At 48.9% G+C, this 22,297-nt stretch overlaps 5 non-coding genes across 5 annotated transcripts; all 5 read right to left on the reverse strand.

Annotated features, from left to right (window-relative positions):
• Window positions 1–2,268: 2,268 nt before the first annotated feature.
• On the reverse strand, window positions 2,269–2,341 carry trnak-cuu (transfer RNA lysine (anticodon CUU)). The gene has a single exon. It is a non-coding gene; the product is annotated as a tRNA-Lys (tRNA).
• A 4,043-nt stretch (window positions 2,342–6,384) lies between these two features.
• On the reverse strand, window positions 6,385–6,457 carry trnak-cuu (transfer RNA lysine (anticodon CUU)). Its single transcript has one exon. It is a non-coding gene; the product is annotated as a tRNA-Lys (tRNA).
• Window positions 6,458–10,500: 4,043 nt separating this feature from the next.
• Window positions 10,501–10,573, reverse strand: trnak-cuu (transfer RNA lysine (anticodon CUU)). The gene has a single exon. It is a non-coding gene; the product is annotated as a tRNA-Lys (tRNA).
• Window positions 10,574–14,611: 4,038 nt separating this feature from the next.
• trnak-cuu (transfer RNA lysine (anticodon CUU)) lies at window positions 14,612–14,684 on the reverse strand. The gene has a single exon. It is a non-coding gene; the product is annotated as a tRNA-Lys (tRNA).
• A 4,043-nt stretch (window positions 14,685–18,727) lies between these two features.
• On the reverse strand, window positions 18,728–18,800 carry trnak-cuu (transfer RNA lysine (anticodon CUU)). Its single transcript has one exon. It is a non-coding gene; the product is annotated as a tRNA-Lys (tRNA).
• Window positions 18,801–22,297: the final 3,497 nt, after the last annotated feature.

Raw genomic sequence — 22,297 nt, forward strand, 5'->3', positions numbered from 1 at the left:
GTTTCCATCTGCGCCATCCTCACCCCTCCAATGCTATGGTCCCTGCTCCTCCTGGTGCACTGCAAACACTCATTCAGCCGGTTCTTTCAGTTTGAATAATTAGGTCTTCAAAGGCTGGAAGTAGGGCGCAAGACATGCCAATGCCAAAAGCGTGGCTGTGTGCTTCCAGCTGTGAAATGTCACTGGTGGATGTTGAAGACATTACTTCCAAGGCAGCAGGTCCAAGCGATTTAGCGTTTGTACAAGAAGCAGGAAGAGAGAAACGGCACTCCGCCTTTTTCTGGGCAGGCCGAAGCGACAGGAGAAGGGCGCCGTAGTCGGCAGGATTCGAGCCGACGCGGGGAGACCCCAATGGCTTTCTAGCCCATCGCCTTAACCGCTCGGCCACGACTACAGGGAGCGCCGCCGCCGCCGGCTTGCGATCATTTAACACGGAGGGCGAGGCGGCGGAGGTAACCTTTTTCAATGTCGCTCTCCGTTTCCCCAGAAAAAAAGCCAAATGACATGCTAGCACTCGGACACCCTTCAGAAGACTGAAGGGTGGCTTAAAGCTGGAAGGATTAGGTCTCCCCGTTCCGACGCGACAATCGAACTTCCTTAGGCAGAGAGAAAGCAACATCGAGGAGCGTCAACAAGACTTTAGAAGCTGCGCCACACGCCACTTTCAGTCGCAGACACAGCAGTTTTAAAGGCAGGAATCGCCTTTGCGAACGCCATGAGAAACAGAACGCAAGCTCAGGTCCTGCGGTTTAACAAACAGCCACGGCTTTCATGCGACTGGACATTTCTTTTCTGGAGCGAATTCACTTTCAACTTCAAGAAATTCACACAACTTGCGAAATACGAAATACAAATCTGGCTCATCGCTGCACAAGAAATACCGCCGGCTGGCAAGAAAATGACAACGGTGTTTTTCCTTAACGAAAAACTTCCCATGGAGAAAAACAACGGCTGTGCGTCTCTGTCGGCTTGATTCAGTTTAATGCAAGTATTCATTCTCCTCCTGGAAAATACAGCTTGCGAAAGATGAAATACAATTCTTGGCTTTTCTGGGTGAGTGCAGAAGAAATCCTGCCGGCTGGCAGAAGAATTCCAGCCTTTTTTACTCTTTAACCAGAAACTTGCGAATGATACAAAGCAAGCGGGGTGCGTTTCTGTGCAGCTGTTAACTGAACAGCTGCTGCTTCAAGCCCACCCAGGGCTCATTCCGATTTCAACATCATGCCCCCTGAAGGTAGACTGGATTTCTTTGCGAAGCATTCACCTTTTGGACGTTTCAGGAAAGGTGCGTGTCGATGCCAGACTTGAAAAGCTTTCCATACAAAGAAACAACATAGTGCTTTTGATTGATGGGAAACGGCAAGAGCGGTTTGAGCAGCTCCGGCCTCTCAACCGCTTTACAATGTGATCGGCACCTCGGTAGCCAGTTTAGAAGGCTGAAAAGGATGCTGGAAGCACAGCGACGTTCTAAAACCAGCGCTTGAAAAGCATCTGCATACATAAAATGTCCATTTCCCCAAAGCTGAATCTGCATCTTCAGAAGATTGTCAGCTATACGTTTTCGTTCTTTGTTTCCTTTTTTTACGACAAGCTTTCGAGAAATGAACTGTCTATTGTGATGAAGGCTGCATTAGAAATTGTGCATCTAGCTTAGTTCAATGAAATCGGGAGGTGCACCTGTCTCAAGCGGATGGCTCTTTCCAGGCACACTACGGAAACCTGCGGGCGCAAGTTGGGAGAAGTGACTCTTGCAGAGTGTTGAGCTTCGAGAAGAGGGCTCCGCTCAGGAAGATATTTCCACATGTTGAAGAGTCGCTTTTCGCCCTTTCTTTCCCACATTTTTCCAGTGCGGTTATTGATCGCGTTCAAAATGTTTTCCCAACGTACGTGTTACCTGCAAAATCACAGTGAAACTGTTATGCCGAAAAGATTCCTAATAGTTATTGTATTAGAATAGCTCTCCAATTTCTTAGCCTTCGTACACGCAATGTTTAAGGAAACGCTAGAGTAAATGAAACTGTAAATAGACAGGAGCTCTTCTTAGTTTTCATACAAGTTATGATGGCTGCAGCTCCTATCTGCGTCCGGGTGACCGGAGCCAAGGGATTATCTGCGGAACCTTTGATTTATCTCTCGGGCAAGGAGCTAGATACGCCCTTTTCATCTCGGTTTGATCACACCTGTGCATTAAAACGCAGTGCTCGGTACCATCGAGGTGTAAGAGGTTCAAGGATGAGCGGGAAACTTTGTTAATAGGGAGACGGGCACCGCCCAACGTGGGGCTCGAACCCACGACCCTGAGATTAAGAGTCTCATGCTCTACCGACTGAGCTAGCCGGGCGCCGGTGGAGCTGGTGGTTAACTTGTCCCTGTTGACGGCAATTTGACAAGGTATACTTCCTGGCTTTTCATCATGTGCTGACCGGATTCGAGAGTAGCACACCCTGTTCTTTGTTGATTACTGTACCTCCAGCAGCGCAAATGTCAGTAATCATTGAAATGTACGACCTACAATCTCCTCAGCATGCCCGCGTGGACTCCTCAGTGATCATCCTTCTACGTTCTGCTGTAGTTTTCATGCAAGTGAAAACCGTGCTCCAAATAACAGCGGCACAGTTGTATCCTGCGGTAAGCATTCTTCTAATTCCATCGTGTTGCTCCAGGTAAAAGGTAGCGCATCATAGTGTTGATATTCCAAGGTTTCAGAGTCCGTATTGGATGGCTTGGATGCAGACATCGCTCAGAGCTCCCAGTATGATTTTCCCGAGTTCAGTTTTGCAGTGTTTTAGTGCTTTACTACTTCCAGTGGGCCTTTGAATGCTCTGCTAAGTAGAGACGTGACATAATTACTAATGCGACCGAGTGTGCTGGCTGTTCCTGGTTCGTAATGATTAACGCGAGAAATCAATATAAACATAACTGCTTCGATTTCGAGGTTCAGTTGAAGCTTTCAAAGAAACTATCAAAGACCTCAGAACAACCGAAGACACATTTGGTCATCTCCGTATTGGTGAAGATTAAAGAGTCCCGCAAGTGTCAAGCTTGCACAAACACACACGAGAGAGAAACTCAGGACAGAATTTAAAGAAAGGGAGACGCAGACTATTTGAAGGCACTTTGCTAACCCAATGGCATGCTTAGGAATCGTGCATAGGACACATGTAGCAGAGGATGGTTTCGATCCATCGACCTCTGGGTTATGGGCCCAGCACGCTTCCGCTGCGCCACTCTGCTGACGGCCTCTCTGCGTGTGGCGCACAACTGCTCTTTTTATTTCCTACATAAGTGATGAAAGAGTTGAAAGTTTCAACGACAAACGCAGACGTCACTTTGAGCGCTTGGTGTTGTAGCACAAATCATCACATGCTGCTCTACACTGGATTATAAAAGCCGACACATTTTCCAAACATTTTAATGCTGGAGTCACACTGTGGTATTAATAACAGTGCGATACTCGAGGAGCGTAGTGGGATCGCGGTGGCTCATCAGACCGCCCCGGGACAGGGGGCCCGCGTCAGGATGGCCGAGCGGTCTAAGGCGCTGCGTTCAGGTCGCAGTCTCCCCTGGAGGCGTGGGTTCGAATCCCACTCCTGACAAAAAGCTTGCTCAGTGCCGTCTCCAGTCGGGTGCAAATGGGTGAAGCAGCCTGACGCAGGGAACGTGCGCCGATAGGCGTAGGTGTATCCCCTGCCTCTTCCGATTTAGCTCGTGCTCCATAGGATGGAAGCGGATGCTCTGGCTTTTTGACTCGAATATAACCTGATCACAACAGAAGGCCGTGCAGCCCAGTGCTGGTTTAAGAATGCCTCGTGTCTTCAGGCCCCTATTCCTTCAGGTTACCCCTTTGGAACAGTCGTCCGAAAAAGACGGGAAAGGAAAAGCATGTAAGCTCCCACACACTGCGTTAGCATTAGCGGTTGGAATCTGATGGGAGAAAAGCAACCTGGCTCGCCGTCAAGCAATCCATCCCTGGTCTCCCACGTGACAGGCGGGGATACGCACCACTATACTAACGAGGAGCGCTTGCTTGGCGCTTGAAGACACTTCCTCTTGCGGCTACTACTGTTTCCGGTTTCGTCTTTTCTTTTCATTCCTCCCAGAGGAGCGCATGAAAACGTTTCCATCTGCGCCATCCTCACCCCTCCAATGCTATGGTCCCTGCTCCTCCTGGTGCACTGCAAACACTCATTCAGCCGGTTCTTTCAGTTTGAATAATTAGGTCTTCAAAGGCTGGAAGTAGGGCGCAAGACATGCCAATGCCAAAAGCGTGGCTGTGTGCTTCCAGCTGTGAAATGTCACTGGTGGATGTTGAAGACATTACTTCCAAGGCAGCAGGTCCAAGCGATTTAGCGTTTGTACAAGAAGCAGGAAGAGAGAAACGGCACTCCGCCTTTTTCTGGGCAGGCCGAAGCGACAGGAGAAGGGCGCCGTAGTCGGCAGGATTCGAGCCGACGCGGGGAGACCCCAATGGCTTTCTAGCCCATCGCCTTAACCGCTCGGCCACGACTACAGGGAGCGCCGCCGCCGCCGGCTTGCGATCATTTAACACGGAGGGCGAGGCGGCGGAGGTAACCTTTTTCAATGTCGCTCTCCGTTTCCCCAGAAAAAAAGCCAAATGACATGCTAGCACTCGGACACCCTTCAGAAGACTGAAGGGTGGCTTAAAGCTGGAAGGATTAGGTCTCCCCGTTCCGACGCGACAATCGAACTTCCTTAGGCAGAGAGAAAGCAACATCGAGGAGCGTCAACAAGACTTTAGAAGCTGCGCCACACGCCACTTTCAGTCGCAGACACAGCAGTTTTAAAGGCAGGAATCGCCTTTGCGAACGCCATGAGAAACAGAACGCAAGCTCAGGTCCTGCGGTTTAACAAACAGCCACGGCTTTCATGCGACTGGACATTTCTTTTCTGGAGCGAATTCACTTTCAACTTCAAGAAATTCACACAACTTGCGAAATACGAAATACAAATCTGGCTCATCGCTGCACAAGAAATACCGCCGGCTGGCAAGAAAATGACAACGGTGTTTTTCCTTAACGAAAAACTTCCCATGGAGAAAAACAACGGCTGTGCGTCTCTGTCGGCTTGATTCAGTTTAATGCAAGTATTCATTCTCCTCCTGGAAAATACAGCTTGCGAAAGATGAAATACAATTCTTGGCTTTTCTGGGTGAGTGCAGAAGAAATCCTGCCGGCTGGCAGAAGAATTCCAGCCTTTTTTACTCTTTAACCAGAAACTTGCGAATGATACAAAGCAAGCGGGGTGCGTTTCTGTGCAGCTGTTAACTGAACAGCTGCTGCTTCAAGCCCACCCAGGGCTCATTCCGATTTCAACATCATGCCCCCTGAAGGTAGACTGGATTTCTTTGCGAAGCATTCACCTTTTGGACGTTTCAGGAAAGGTGCGTGTCGATGCCAGACTTGAAAAGCTTTCCATACAAAGAAACAACATAGTGCTTTTGATTGATGGGAAACGGCAAGAGCGGTTTGAGCAGCTCCGGCCTCTCAACCGCTTTACAATGTGATCGGCACCTCGGTAGCCAGTTTAGAAGGCTGAAAAGGATGCTGGAAGCACAGCGACGTTCTAAAACCAGCGCTTGAAAAGCATCTGCATACATAAAATGTCCATTTCCCCAAAGCTGAATCTGCATCTTCAGAAGATTGTCAGCTATACGTTTTCGTTCTTTGTTTCCTTTTTTTACGACAAGCTTTCGAGAAATGAACTGTCTATTGTGATGAAGGCTGCATTAGAAATTGTGCATCTAGCTTAGTTCAATGAAATCGGGAGGTGCACCTGTCTCAAGCGGATGGCTCTTTGCAGGCACACTACGGAAACCTGCGGGCGCAAGTTGGGAGAAGTGACTCTTGCAGAGTGTTGAGCTTCGAGAAGAGGGCTCCGCTCAGGAAGATATTTCCACATGTTGAAGAGTCGCTTTTCGCCCTTTCTTTCCCACATTTTTCCAGTGCGGTTATTGATCGCGTTCAAAATGTTTTCCCAACGTACGTGTTACCTGCAAAATCACAGTGAAACTGTTATGCCGAAAAGATTCCTAATAGTTATTGTATTAGAATAGCTCTCCAATTTCTTAGCCTTCGTACACGCAATGTTTAAGGAAACGCTAGAGTAAATGAAACTGTAAATAGACAGGAGCTCTTCTTAGTTTTCATACAAGTTATGATGGCTGCAGCTCCTATCTGCGTCCGGGTGACCGGAGCCAAGGGATTATCTGCGGAACCTTTGATTTATCTCTCGGGCAAGGAGCTAGATACGCCCTTTTCATCTCGGTTTGATCACACCTGTGCATTAAAACGCAGTGCTCGGTACCATCGAGGTGTAAGAGGTTCAAGGATGAGCGGGAAACTTTGTTAATAGGGAGACGGGCACCGCCCAACGTGGGGCTCGAACCCACGACCCTGAGATTAAGAGTCTCATGCTCTACCGACTGAGCTAGCCGGGCGCCGGTGGAGCTGGTGGTTAACTTGTCCCTGTTGACGGCAATTTGACAAGGTATACTTCCTGGCTTTTCATCATGTGCTGACCGGATTCGAGAGTAGCACACCCTGTTCTTTGTTGATTACTGTACCTCCAGCAGCGCAAATGTCAGTAATCATTGAAATGTACGACCTACAATCTCCTCAGCATGCCCGCGTGGACTCCTCAGTGATCATCCTTCTACGTTCTGCTGTAGTTTTCATGCAAGTGAAAACCGTGCTCCAAATAACAGCGGCACAGTTGTATCCTGCGGTAAGCATTCTTCTAATTCCATCGTTTTGCTCCAGGTAAAAGGTAGCGCATCATAGTGTTGATATTCCAAGGTTTCAGAGTCCGTATTGGATGGCTTGGATGCAGACATCGCTCAGAGCTCCCAGTATGATTTTCCCGAGTTCAGTTTTGCAGTGTTTTAGTGCTTTACTACTTCCAGTGGGCCTTTGAATGCTCTGCTAAGTAGAGACGTGACATAATTACTAATGCGACCGAGTGTGCTGGCTGTTCCTGGTTCGTAATGATTAACGCGAGAAATCAATATAAACATAACTGCTTCGATTTCGAGGTTCAGTTGAAGCTTTCAAAGAAACTATCAAAGACCTCAGAACAACCGAAGACACATTTGGTCATCTCCGTATTGGTGAAGATTAAAGAGTCCCGCAAGTGTCAAGCTTGCACAAACACACACGAGAGAGAAACTCAGGACAGAATTTAAAGAAAGGGAGACGCAGACTATTTGAAGGCACTTTGCTAACCCAATGGCATGCTTAGGAATCGTGCATAGGACACATGTAGCAGAGGATGGTTTCGATCCATCGACCTCTGGGTTATGGGCCCAGCACGCTTCCGCTGCGCCACTCTGCTGACGGCCTCTCTGCGTGTGGCGCACAACTGCTCTTTTTATTTCCTACATAAGTGATGAAAGAGTTGAAAGTTTCAACGACAAACGCAGACGTCACTTTGAGCGCTTGGTGTTGTAGCACAAATCATCACATGCTGCTCTACACTGGATTATAAAAGCCGACACATTTTCCAAACATTTTAATGCTGGAGTCACACTGTGGTATTAATAACAGTGCGATACTCGAGGAGCGTAGTGGGATCGCGGTGGCTCATCAGACCGCCCCGGGACAGGGGGCCCACGTCAGGATGGCCGAGCGGTCTAAGGCGCTGCGTTCAGGTCGCAGTCTCCCCTGGAGGCGTGGGTTCGAATCCCACTCCTGACAAAAAGCTTGCTCAGTGCCGTCTCCAGTCGGGTGCAAATGGGTGAAGCAGCCTGACGCAGGGAACGTGCGCCGATAGGCGTAGGTGTATCCCCTGCCTCTTCCGATTTAGCTCGTGCTCCATAGGATGGAAGCGGATGCTCTGGCTTTTTGACTCGAATATAACCTGATCACAACACATGGCCGTGCAGCCAAGTGCTGGTTTAAGAATGCCTCGTGTCTTCAGGCCCCTATTCCTTCAGGTTACCCCTTTGGAATAGTCGTCCGAAAAAGACGGGAAAGGAAAAGCATGTAAGCTCCCACACACTGCGTTAGCATTAGCGGTTGGAATCTGATGGGAGAAAAGCAACCTGGCTCGCCGTCAAGCAATCCATCCCTGGTCTCCCACGTGACAGGCGGGGATACGCACCACTATACTAACGAGGAGCGCTTGCTTGGCGCTTGAAGACACTTCGTCTTGCGGCTACTACTGTTTCCGGTTTCGTCTTTTCTTTTCATTCCTCCCAGAGGAGCGCATGAAAACGTTTCCATCTGCGCCATCCTCACCCCTCCAATGCTATGGTCCCTGCTCCTCCTGGTGTACTGCAAACACTCATTCAGCCGGTTCTTTCAGTTTGAATCATTAGGTCTTCAAAGGCTGGAAGTAGGGCGCAAGACATGCCAATGCCAAAAGCGTGGCTGTGTGCTTCCAGCTGTGAAATGTCACTGGTGGATGTTGAAGACATTACTTCCAAGGCAGCAGGTCCAAGCGATTTAGCGTTTGTACAAGCAGCAGGAAGAGAGAAACGGCACTCTGCCTTTTTCTGGGCAGGCCGAAGCGACAGGAGAAGGGCGCCGTAGTGAGCAGGATTCGAGCCGACGCGGGGAGACCCCAATGGCTTTCTAGCCCATCGCCTTAACCGCTCGGCCACGACTACAGGGAGCGCCGCCGCCGCCGGCTTGCAATCATTTAACACGGAGGGCGAGGCGGCGGCGGTAACCTTTTTCAATGTCGCTCTCCGCTTCCCCCCAAAAAAAGCCAAATGACATGCTAGCACTCGGACACCCTTCAGAAGACTGAAGGGTGGCTTAAAGCTGGAAGGATTAGGTCTCCCCGTTCCGACGCGACAATCGAACTTCCTTAGGCAGAGAGAAAGCAACATCGAGGAGCGTCAACAAGACTTTAGAAGCTGCGCCACACGCCACTTTCAGTCGCAGACACAGCAGTTTTAAAGGCAGGAATCGCCTTTGCGAACGCCATGAGAAACAGAACGCAAGCTCAGGTCCTGCGGTTTAACAAACAGCCACGGCTTTCATGCGACTGGACATTTCTTTTCTGGAGCGAATTCACTTTCAACTTCAAGAAATTCACACAACTTGCGAAATACGAAATACAAATCTGGCTCATCGCTGCACAAGAAATACCGCCGGCTGGCAAGAAAATGACAACGGTGTTTTTCCTTAACGAAAAACTTCCCATGGAGAAAAACAACGGCTGTGCGTCTCTGTCGGCTTGATTCAGTTTAATGCAAGTATTCATTCTCCTCCTGGAAAATACAGCTTGCGAAAGATGAAATACAATTCTTGGCTTTTCTGGGTGAGTGCAGAAGAAATCCTGCCGGCTGGCAGAAGAATTCCAGCCTTTTTTACTCTTTAACCAGAAACTTGCGAATGATACAAAGCAAGCGGGGTGCGTTTCTGTGCAGCTGTTAACTGAACAGCTGCTGCTTCAAGCCCACCCAGGGCTCATTCCGATTTCAACATCATGCCCCCTGAAGGTAGACTGGATTTCTTTGCGAAGCATTCACCCTTTGGACGTTTCAGGAAAGGTGCGTGTCGATGCCAGACTTGAAAAGCTTTCCATACAAAGAAACAACATAGTGCTTTTGATTGATGGGAAACGGCAAGAGCGGTTTGAGCAGCTCCGGCCTCTCAACCGCTTTACAATGTGATCGGCACCTCGGTAGCCAGTTTAGAAGGCTAAAAAGGATGCTGGAAGCACAGCGACGTTCTAAAACCAGCGCTTGAAAAGCATCTGCATACATAAAATGTCCATTTCCCCAAAGCTGAATCTGCATCTTCAGAAGATTGTCAGCTATACGTTTTCGTTCTTTGTTTCCTTTTTTTACGACAAGCTTTCGAGAAATGAACTGTCTATTGTGATGAAGGCTGCATTAGAAATTGTGCATCTAGCTTAGTTCAATGAAATCGGGAGGTGCACCTGTCTCAAGCGGATGGCTCTTTGCAGGCACACTACGGAAACCTGCGGGCGCAAGTTGGGAGAAGTGACTCTTGCAGAGTGTTGAGCTTCGAGAAGAGGGCTCCGCTCAGGAAGATATTTCCACATGTTGAAGAGTCGCTTTTCGCCCTTTCTTTCCCACATTTTTCCAGTGCGGTTATTGATCGCGTTCAAAATGTTTTCCCAACGTACGTGTTACCTGCAAAATCACAGTGAAACTGTTATGCCGAAAAGATTCCTAATAGTTATTGTATTAGAATAGCTCTCCAATTTCTTAGCCTTCGTACACGCAATGTTTAAGGAAACGCTAGAGTAAATGAAACTGTAAATAGACAGGAGCTCTTCTTAGTTTTCATACAAGTTATGATGGCTGCAGCTCCTATCTGCGTCCGGGTGACCGGAGCCAAGGGATTATCTGCGGAACCTTTGATTTATCTCTCGGGCAAGGAGCTAGATACGCCCTTTTCATCTCGGTTTGATCACACCTGTGCATTAAAACGCAGTGCTCGGTACCATCGAGGTGTAAGAGGTTCAAGGATGAGCGGGAAACTTTGTTAATAGGGAGACGGGCACCGCCCAACGTGGGGCTCGAACCCACGACCCTGAGATTAAGAGTCTCATGCTCTACCGACTGAGCTAGCCGGGCGCCGGTGGAGCTGGTGGTTAACTTGTCCCTGTTGACGGCAATTTGACAAGGTATACTTCCTGGCTTTTCATCATGTGCTGACCGGATTCGAGAGTAGCACACCCTGTTCTTTGTTGATTACTGTACCTCCAGCAGCGCAAATGTCAGTAATCATTGAAATGTACGACCTACAATCTCCTCAGCATGCCCGCGTGGACTCCTCAGTGATCATCCTTCTACGTTCTGCTGTAGTTTTCATGCAAGTGAAAACCGTGCTCCAAATAACAGCGGCACAGTTGTATCCTGCGGTAAGCATTCTTCTAATTCCATCGTTTTGCTCCAGGTAAAAGGTAGCGCATCATAGTGTTGATATTCCAAGGTTTCAGAGTCCGTATTGGATGGCTTGGATGCAGACATCGCTCAGAGCTCCCAGTATGATTTTCCCGAGTTCAGTTTTGCAGTGTTTTAGTGCTTTACTACTTCCAGTGGGCCTTTGAATGCTCTGCTAAGTAGAGACGTGACATAATTACTAATGCGACCGAGTGTGCTGGCTGTTCCTGGTTCGTAATGATTAACGCGAGAAATCAATATAAACATAACTGCTTCGATTTCGAGGTTCAGTTGAAGCTTTCAAAGAAACTATCAAAGACCTCAGAACAACCGAAGACACATTTGGTCATCTCCGTATTGGTGAAGATTAAAGAGTCCCGCAAGTGTCAAGCTTGCACAAACACACACGAGAGAGAAACTCAGGACAGAATTTAAAGAAAGGGAGATGCAGACTATTTGAAGGCACTTTGCTAACCCAATGGCATGCTTATGAATCGTGCATAGGACACATGTAGCAGAGGATGGTTTCGATCCATCGACCTCTGGGTTATGGGCCCAGCACGCTTCCGCTGCGCCACTCTGCTGACGGCCTCTCTGCGTGTGGCGCACAACTGCTCTTTTTATTTCCTACATCAGTGATGAAAGAGTTGAAAGTTTCAACGACAAACGCAGACGTCACTTTGAGCGCTTGGTGTTGTAGCACAAATCATCACATGCTGCTCTACACTGGATTATAAAAGCCGACACATTTTCCAAACATTTTAATGCTGGAGTCACACTGTAGTATTAATAACAGTGCGATACTCGAGGAGCGTAGTGGGATCGCGGTGGCTCATCAGACCGCCCCGGGACAGGGGGCCCGCGTCAGGATGGCCGAGCGGTCTAAGGCGCTGCGTTCAGGTCGCAGTCTCCCCTGGAGGCGTGGGTTCGAATCCCACTCCTGACAAAAAGCTTGCTCAGTGCCGTCTCCAGTCGGGTGCAAATGGGTGAAGCAGCCTGCCGCAGGGAACGTGCGCCGATAGGCGTAGGTGTATCCCCTGCCTCTTCCGATTTAGCTCGTGCTCCATAGGATGGAAGCGGATGCTCTGGCTTTTTGACTCGAATATAACCTGATCACAACAGAAGGCCGTGCAGCCCAGTGCTGGTTTAAGAATGCCTCGTGTCTTCAGGCCCCTATTCCTTCAGGTTACCCCTTTGGAATAGTCGTCCGAAAAAGACGGGAAAGGAAAAGCATGTAAGCTCCCACACACTGCGTTAGCATTAGCGGTTGGAATCTGATGGGAGAAAAGCAACCTGGCTCGCCGTCAAGCAATCCATCCCTGGTCTCCCACGTGACAGGCGGGGATACGCACCACTATACTAACGAGGAGCGCTTGCTTGGCGCTTGAAGACACTTCCTCTTGCGGCTACTACTGTTTCCGGTTTCGTCTTTTCTTTTCATTCCTCCCAGAGGAGCGCATGAAAACGTTTCCATCTGCGCCATCCTCACCCCTCCAATGCTATGGTCCCTGCTCCTCCTGGTGCACTGCAAACACTCATTCAGCCGGTTCTTTCAGTTTGAATACTTAGGTCTTCAAAGGCTGGAAGTAGGGGGCAAGACATGCCAATGCCAAAAGCGTGGCAGTGTGCTTCCAGCTGTGAAATGTCACTGGTGGATGTAGAAGACATTACTTCCAAGGCAGCAGGTCCAAGCGATTTAGCGTTTGTACAAGAAGCAGGAAGAGAGAAACGGCACTCCGCCTTTTTCTGGGCAGGCCGAAGCGACAGGAGAAGGGCGCCGTAGTCGGCAGGATTCGAGCCGACGCGGGGAGACCCCAATGGCTTTCTAGCCCATCGCCTTAACCGCTCGGCCACGACTACAGGGAGCGCCGCCGCCGCCGGCTTGCAATCATTTAACACGGAGGGCGAGGCGGCGGCGGTAACCTTTTTCAATGTCGCTCTCCGCTTCCCCCAAAAAACAGCCAAATGACATGCTAGCACTCGGACACCCTTCAGAAGACTGAAGGGTGGCTTAAAGCTGGAAGGATTAGGTCTCCCCGTTCCGACGCGACAATCGAACTTCCTTAGGCAGAGAGAAAGCAACATCGAGGAGCGTCAACAAGACTTTAGAAGCTGCGACACACGCCACTTTCAGTCGCAGACACAGCAGTTTTAAAGGCAGGAATCGCCTTTGCGAACGCCATGAGAAACAGAACGCAAGCTCAGGTCCTGCGGTTTAACAAACAGCCTCGGCTTTCAAGCGACATTTCTTTTCTGGAGCGAATTCACTTTCAACTTCAAGAAATTCACACAACTTGCGAAATACGAAATACAAATCTGGCTCATCGCTGCACAAGAAATACCGCCGGCTGGCAAGAAAATGACAACGGTGTTTTTCCTTAACGAAAAACTTCCCATGGAGAAAAACAACGGCTGTGCGTCTCTGTCGGCTTGATTCAGTTTAATGCAAGTATTCATTCTCCTCCTGGAAAATACAGCTTGCGAAAGATGAAATACAATTCTTGGCTTTTCTGGGTGAGTGCAGAAGAAATCCTGCCGGCTGGCAGAAGAATTCCAGCCTTTTTTACTCTTTAACCAGAAACTTGCGAATGATACAAAGCAAGCGGGGTGCGTTTCTGTGCAGCTGTTAACTGAACAGCTGCTGCTTCAAGCCCACCCAGGGCTCATTCCGATTTCAACATCATGCCCCCTGAAGGTAGACTGGATTTCTTTGCGAAGCATTCACCCTTTGGACGTTTCAGGAAAGGTGCGTGTCGATGCCAGACTTGAAAAGCTTTCCATACAAAGAAACAACATAGTGCTTTTGATTGATGGGAAACGGCAAGAGCGGTTTGAGCAGCTCCGGCCTCTCAACCGCTTTACAATGTGATCGGCACCTCGGTAGCCAGTTTAGAAGGCTAAAAAGGATGCTGGAAGCACAGCGACGTTCTAAAACCAGCGCTTGAAAAGCATCTGCATACATAAAATGTCCATTTCCCCAAAGCTGAATCTGCATCTTCAGAAGATTGTCAGCTATACGTTTTCGTTCTTTGTTTCCTTTTTTTACGACAAGCTTTCGAGAAATGAACTGTCTATTGTGATGAAGGCTGCATTAGAAATTGTGCATCTAGCTTAGTTCAATGAAATCGGGAGGTGCACCTGTCTCAAGCGGATGGCTCTTTGCAGGCACACTACGGAAACCTGCGGGCGCAAGTTGGGAGAAGTGACTCTTGCAGAGTGTTGAGCTTCGAGAAGAGGGCTCCGCTCAGGAAGATATTTCCACATGTTGAAGAGTCGCTTTTCGCCCTTTCTTTCCCACATTTTTCCAGTGCGGTTATTGATCGCGTTCAAAATGTTTTCCCAACGTACGTGTTACCTGCAAAATCACAGTGAAACTGTTATGCCGAAAAGATTCCTAATAGTTATTGTATTAGAATAGCTCTCCAATTTCTTAGCCTTCGTACACGCAATGTTTAAGGAAACGCTAGAGTAAATGAAACTGTAAATAGACAGGAGCTCTTCTTAGTTTTCATACAAGTTATGATGGCTGCAGCTCCTATCTGCGTCCGGGTGACCGGAGCCAAGGGATTATCTGCGGAACCTTTGATTTATCTCTCGGGCAAGGAGCTAGATACGCCCTTTTCATCTCGGTTTGATCACACCTGTGCATTAAAACGCAGTGCTCGGTACCATCGAGGTGTAAGAGGTTCAAGGATGAGCGGGAAACTTTGTTAATAGGGAGACGGGCACCGCCCAACGTGGGGCTCGAACCCACGACCCTGAGATTAAGAGTCTCATGCTCTACCGACTGAGCTAGCCGGGCGCCGGTGGAGCTGGTGGTTAACTTGTCCCTGTTGACGGCAATTTGACAAGGTATACTTCCTGGCTTTTCATCATGTGCTGACCGGATTCGAGAGTAGCACACCCTGTTCTTTGTTGATTACTGTACCTCCAGCAGCGCAAATGTCAGTAATCATTGAAATGTACGACCTACAATCTCCTCAGCATGCCCGCGTGGACTCCTCAGTGATCATCCTTCTACGTTCTGCTGTAGTTTTCATGCAAGTGAAAACCGTGCTCCAAATAACAGCGGCACAGTTGTATCCTGCGGTAAGCATTCTTCTAATTCCATCGTTTTGCTCCAGGTAAAAGGTAGCGCATCATAGTGTTGATATTCCAAGGTTTCAGAGTCCGTATTGGATGGCTTGGATGCAGACATCGCTCAGAGCTCCCAGTATGATTTTCCCGAGTTCAGTTTTGCAGTGTTTTAGTGCTTTACTACTTCCAGTGGGCCTTTGAATGCTCTGCTAAGTAGAGACGTGACATAATTACTAATGCGACCGAGTGTGCTGGCTGTTCCTGGTTCGTAATGATTAACGCGAGAAATCAATATAAACATAACTGCTTCGATTTCGAGGTTCAGTTGAAGCTTTCAAAGAAACTATCAAAGACCTCAGAACAACCGAAGACACATTTGGTCATCTCCGTATTGGTGAAGATTAAAGAGTCCCGCAAGTGTCAAGCTTGCACAAACACACACGAGAGAGAAACTCAGGACAGAATTTAAAGAAAGGGAGACGCAGACTATTTGAAGGCACTTTGCTAACCCAATGGCATGCTTAGGAATCGTGCATAGGACACATGTAGCAGAGGATGGTTTCGATCCATCGACCTCTGGGTTATGGGCCCAGCACGCTTCCGCTGCGCCACTCTGCTGACGGCCTCTCTGCGTGTGGCGCACAACTGCTCTTTTTATTTCCTACATAAGTGATGAAAGAGTTGAAAGTTTCAACGACAAACGCAGACGTCACTTTGAGCGCTTGGTGTTGTAGCACAAATCATCACATGCTGCTCTATACTGGATTATAAAAGCCGACACATTTTCCAAACATTTTAATGCTGGAGTCACACTGTGGTATTAATAACAGTGCGATACTCGAGGAGCGTAGTGGGATCGCGGTGGCTCATCAGACCGCCCCGGGACAGGGGGCCCACGTCAGGATGGCCGAGCGGTCTAAGGCGCTGCGTTCAGGTCGCAGTCTCCCCTGGAGGCGTGGGTTCGAATCCCACTCCTGACAAAAAGCTTGCTCAGTGCCGTCTCCAGTCGGGTGCAAATGGGTGAAGCAGCCTGACGCAGGGAACGTGCGCCGATAGGCGTAGGTGTATCCCCTGCCTCTTCCGATTTAGCTCGTGCTCCATAGGATGGAAGCGGATGCTCTGGCTTTTTGACTCGAATATAACCTGATCACAACACATGGCCGTGCAGCCAAGTGCTGGTTTAAGAATGCCTCGTGTCTTCAGGCCCCTATTCCTTCAGGTTACCCCTTTGGAATAGTCGTCCGAAAAAGACGGGAAAGGAAAAGCATGTAAGCTCCCACACACTGCGTTAGCATTAGCGGTTGGAATCTGATGGGAGAAAAGCAACCTGGCTCGCCGTCAAGCAATCCATCCCTGGTCTCCCACGTGACAGGCGGGGATACGCACCACTATACTAACGAGGAGCGCTTGCTTGGCGCTTGAAGACACTTCGTCTTGCGGCTACTACTGTTTCCGGTTTCGTCTTTTCTTTTCATTCCTCCCAGAGGAGCGCATGAAAACGTTTCCATCTGCGCCATCCTCACCCCTCCAATGCTATGGTCCCTGCTCCTCCTGGTGCACTGCAAACACTCATTCAGCCGGTTCTTTCAGTTTGAATCATTAGGTCTTCAAAGGCTGGAAGTAGGGCGCAAGACATGCCAATGCCAAAAGCGTGGCTGTGTGCTTCCAGCTGTGAAATGTCACTGGTGGATGTTGAAGACATTACTTCCAAGGCAGCAGGTCCAAGCGATTTAGCGTTTGTACAAGCAGCAGGAAGAGAGAAACGGCACTCTGCCTTTTTCTGGGCAGGCCGAAGCGACAGGAGAAGGGCGCCGTAGTGAGCAGGATTCGAGCCGACGCGGGGAGACCCCAATGGCTTTCTAGCCCATCGCCTTAACCGCTCGGCCACGACTACAGGGAGCGCCGCCGCCGCCGGCTTGCAATCATTTAACACGGAGGGCGAGGCGGCGGCGGTAACCTTTTTCAATGTCGCTCTCCGCTTCCCCCCAAAAAAAGCCAAATGACATGCTAGCACTCGGACACCCTTCAGAAGACTGAAGGGTGGCTTAAAGCTGGAAGGATTAGGTCTCCCCGTTCCGACGCGACAATCGAACTTCCTTAGGCAGAGAGAAAGCAACATCGAGGAGCGTCAACAAGACTTTAGAAGCTGCGCCACACGCCACTTTCAGTCGCAGACACAGCAGTTTTAAAGGCAGGAATCGCCTTTGCGAACGCCATGAGAAACAGAACGCAAGCTCAGGTCCTGCGGTTTAACAAACAGCCACGGCTTTCATGCGACTGGACATTTCTTTTCTGGAGCGAATTCACTTTCAACTTCAAGAAATTCACACAACTTGCGAAATACGAAATACAAATCTGGCTCATCGCTGCACAAGAAATACCGCCGGCTGGCAAGAAAATGACAACGGTGTTTTTCCTTAACGAAAAACTTCCCATGGAGAAAAACAACGGCTGTGCGTCTCTGTCGGCTTGATTCAGTTTAATGCAAGTATTCATTCTCCTCCTGGAAAATACAGCTTGCGAAAGATGAAATACAATTCTTGGCTTTTCTGGGTGAGTGCAGAAGAAATCCTGCCGGCTGGCAGAAGAATTCCAGCCTTTTTTACTCTTTAACCAGAAACTTGCGAATGATACAAAGCAAGCGGGGTGCGTTTCTGTGCAGCTGTTAACTGAACAGCTGCTGCTTCAAGCCCACCCAGGGCTCATTCCGATTTCAACATCATGCCCCCTGAAGGTAGACTGGATTTCTTTGCGAAGCATTCACCCTTTGGACGTTTCAGGAAAGGTGCGTGTCGATGCCAGACTTGAAAAGCTTTCCATACAAAGAAACAACATAGTGCTTTTGATTGATGGGAAACGGCAAGAGCGGTTTGAGCAGCTCCGGCCTCTCAACCGCTTTACAATGTGATCGGCACCTCGGTAGCCAGTTTAGAAGGCTAAAAAGGATGCTGGAAGCACAGCGACGTTCTAAAACCAGCGCTTGAAAAGCATCTGCATACATAAAATGTCCATTTCCCCAAAGCTGAATCTGCATCTTCAGAAGATTGTCAGCTATACGTTTTCGTTCTTTGTTTCCTTTTTTTACGACAAGCTTTCGAGAAATGAACTGTCTATTGTGATGAAGGCTGCATTAGAAATTGTGCATCTAGCTTAGTTCAATGAAATCGGGAGGTGCACCTGTCTCAAGCGGATGGCTCTTTGCAGGCACACTACGGAAACCTGCGGGCGCAAGTTGGGAGAAGTGACTCTTGCAGAGTGTTGAGCTTCGAGAAGAGGGCTCCGCTCAGGAAGATATTTCCACATGTTGAAGAGTCGCTTTTCGCCCTTTCTTTCCCACATTTTTCCAGTGCGGTTATTGATCGCGTTCAAAATGTTTTCCCAACGTACGTGTTACCTGCAAAATCACAGTGAAACTGTTATGCCGAAAAGATTCCTAATAGTTATTGTATTAGAATAGCTCTCCAATTTCTTAGCCTTCGTACACGCAATGTTTAAGGAAACGCTAGAGTAAATGAAACTGTAAATAGACAGGAGCTCTTCTTAGTTTTCATACAAGTTATGATGGCTGCAGCTCCTATCTGCGTCCGGGTGACCGGAGCCAAGGGATTATCTGCGGAACCTTTGATTTATCTCTCGGGCAAGGAGCTAGATACGCCCTTTTCATCTCGGTTTGATCACACCTGTGCATTAAAACGCAGTGCTCGGTACCATCGAGGTGTAAGAGGTTCAAGGATGAGCGGGAAACTTTGTTAATAGGGAGACGGGCACCGCCCAACGTGGGGCTCGAACCCACGACCCTGAGATTAAGAGTCTCATGCTCTACCGACTGAGCTAGCCGGGCGCCGGTGGAGCTGGTGGTTAACTTGTCCCTGTTGACGGCAATTTGACAAGGTATACTTCCTGGCTTTTCATCATGTGCTGACCGGATTCGAGAGTAGCACACCCTGTTCTTTGTTGATTACTGTACCTCCAGCAGCGCAAATGTCAGTAATCATTGAAATGTACGACCTACAATCTCCTCAGCATGCCCGCGTGGACTCCTCAGTGATCATCCTTCTACGTTCTGCTGTAGTTTTCATGCAAGTGAAAACCGTGCTCCAAATAACAGCGGCACAGTTGTATCCTGCGGTAAGCATTCTTCTAATTCCATCGTTTTGCTCCAGGTAAAAGGTAGCGCATCATAGTGTTGATATTCCAAGGTTTCAGAGTCCGTATTGGATGGCTTGGATGCAGACATCGCTCAGAGCTCCCAGTATGATTTTCCCGAGTTCAGTTTTGCAGTGTTTTAGTGCTTTACTACTTCCAGTGGGCCTTTGAATGCTCTGCTAAGTAGAGACGTGACATAATTACTAATGCGACCGAGTGTGCTGGCTGTTCCTGGTTCGTAATGATTAACGCGAGAAATCAATATAAACATAACTGCTTCGATTTCGAGGTTCAGTTGAAGCTTTCAAAGAAACTATCAAAGACCTCAGAACAACCGAAGACACATTTGGTCATCTCCGTATTGGTGAAGATTAAAGAGTCCCGCAAGTGTCAAGCTTGCACAAACACACACGAGAGAGAAACTCAGGACAGAATTTAAAGAAAGGGAGACGCAGACTATTTGAAGGCACTTTGCTAACCCAATGGCATGCTTAGGAATCGTGCATAGGACACATGTAGCAGAGGATGGTTTCGATCCATCGACCTCTGGGTTATGGGCCCAGCACGCTTCCGCTGCGCCACTCTGCTGACGGCCTCTCTGCGTGTGGCGCACAACTGCTCTTTTTATTTCCTACATAAGTGATGAAAGAGTTGAAAGTTTCAACGACAAACGCAGACGTCACTTTGAGCGCTTGGTGTTGTAGCACAAATCATCACATGCTGCTCTACACTGGATTATAAAAGCCGACACATTTTCCAAACATTTTAATGCTGGAGTCACACTGTGGTATTAATAACAGTGCGATACTCGAGGAGCGTAGTGGGATCGCGGTGGCTCATCAGACCGCCCCGGGACAGGGGGCCCGCGTCAGGATGGCCGAGCGGTCTAAGGCGCTGCGTTCAGGTCGCAGTCTCCCCTGGAGGCGTGGGTTCGAATCCCACTCCTGACAAAAAGCTTGCTCAGTGCCGTCTCCAGTCGGGTGCAAATGGGTGAAGCAGCCTGACGCAGGGAACGTGCGCCGATAGGCGTAGGTGTATCCCCTGCCTCTTCCGATTTAGCTCGTGCTCCATAGGATGGAAGCGGATGCTCTGGCTTTTTGACTCGAATATAACCTGATCACAACACATGGCCGTGCAGCCAAGTGCTGGTTTAAGAATGCCTCGTGTCTTCAGGCCCCTATTCCTTCAGGTTACCCCTTTGGAATAGTCGTCCGAAAAAGACGGGAAAGGAAAAGCATGTAAGCTCCCACACACTGCGTTAGCATTAGCGGTTGGAATCTGATGGGAGAAAAGCAACCTGGCTCGCCGTCAAGCAATCCATCCCTGGTCTCCCACGTGACAGGCGGGGATACGCACCACTATACTAACGAGGAGCGCTTGCTTGGCGCTTGAAGACACTTCGTCTTGCGGCTACTACTGTTTCCGGTTTTGTCTTTTCTTTTCATTCCTCCCAGAGGAGCGCATGAAAACGTTTCCATCTGCGCCATCCTCACCCCTCCAATGCTATGGTCCCTGCTCCTCCTGGTGCACTGCAAACACTCATTCAGCCGGTTCTTTCAGTTTGAATCATTAGGTCTTCAAAGGCTGGAAGTAGGGCGCAAGACATGCCAATGCCAAAAGCGTGGCTGTGTGCTTCCAGCTGTGAAATGTCACTGGTGGATGTTGAAGACATTACTTCCAAGGCAGCAGGTCCAAGCGATTTAGCGTTTGTACAAGCAGCAGGAAGAGAGAAACGGCACTCTGCCTTTTTCTGGGCAGGCCGAAGCGACAGGAGAAGGGCGCCGTAGTGAGCAGGATTCGAGCCGACGCGGGGAGACCCCAATGGCTTTCTAGCCCATCGCCTTAACCGCTCGGCCACGACTACAGGGAGCGCCGCCGCCGCCGGCTTTCAATCATTTAACACGGAGGGCGAGGCGGCGGCGGTAACCTTTTTCAATGTCGCTCTCCGCTTCCCCCCAAAAAAAGCCAAATGACATGCTAGCACTCGGACACCCTTCAGAAGACTGAAGGGTGGCTTAAAGCTGGAAGGATTAGGTCTCCCCGTTCCGACGCGACAATCGAACTTCCTTAGGCAGAGAGAAAGCAACATCGAGGAGCGTCAACAAGACTTTAGAAGCTGCGCCACACGCCACTTTCAGTCGCAGACACAGCAGTTTTAAAGGCAGGAATCGCCTTTGCGAACGCCATGAGAAACAGAACGCAAGCTCAGGTCCTGCGGTTTAACAAACAGCCACGGCTTTCATGCGACTGGACATTTCTTTTCTGGAGCGAATTCACTTTCAACTTCAAGAAATTCACACAACTTGCGAAATACGAAATACAAATCTGGCTCATCGCTGCACAAGAAATACCGCCGGCTGGCAAGAAAATGACAACGGTGTTTTTCCTTAACGAAAAACTTCCCATGGAGAAAAACAACGGCTGTGCGTCTCTGTCGGCTTGATTCAGTTTAATGCAAGTATTCATTCTCCTCCTGGAAAATACAGCTTGCGAAAGATGAAATACAATTCTTGGCTTTTCTGGGTGAGTGCAGAAGAAATCCTGCCGGCTGGCAGAAGAATTCCAGCCTTTTTTACTCTTTAACCAGAAACTTGCGAATGATACAAAGCAAGCGGGGTGCGTTTCTGTGCAGCTGTTAACTGAACAGCTGCTGCTTCAAGCCCACCCAGGGCTCATTCCGATTTCAACATCATGCCCCCTGAAGGTAGACTGGATTTCTTTGCGAAGCATTCACCTTTTGGACGTTTCAGGAAAGGTGCGTGTCGATGCCAGACTTGAAAAGCTTTCCATACAAAGAAACAACATAGTGCTTTTGATTGATGGGAAACGGCAAGAGCGGTTTGAGCAGCTCCGGCCTCTCAACCGCTTTACAATGTGATCGGCACCTCGGTAGACAGTTTAGAAGGCTGAAAAGGATGCTGGAAGCACAGCGACGTTCTAAAACCAGCGCTTGAAAAGCATCTGCATACATAAAATGTCCATTTCCCCAAAGCTGAATCTGCATCTTCAGAAGATTGTCAGCTATACGTTTTCGTTCTTTGTTTCCTTTTTTTACGACAAGCTTTCGAGAAATGAACTGTCTATTGTGATGAAGGCTGCATTAGAAATTGTGCATCTAGCTTAGTTCAATGAAATCGGGAGGTGCACCTGTCTCAAGCGGATGGCTCTTTGCAGGCACACTACGGAAACCTG

The sequence above is a fragment of the Lepisosteus oculatus genome, unplaced genomic scaffold (assembly GCF_040954835.1).
Source record: "Lepisosteus oculatus isolate fLepOcu1 unplaced genomic scaffold, fLepOcu1.hap2 HAP2_SCAFFOLD_39, whole genome shotgun sequence".
NCBI classification, from domain to species: domain Eukaryota; kingdom Metazoa; phylum Chordata; class Actinopteri; order Semionotiformes; family Lepisosteidae; genus Lepisosteus; species Lepisosteus oculatus.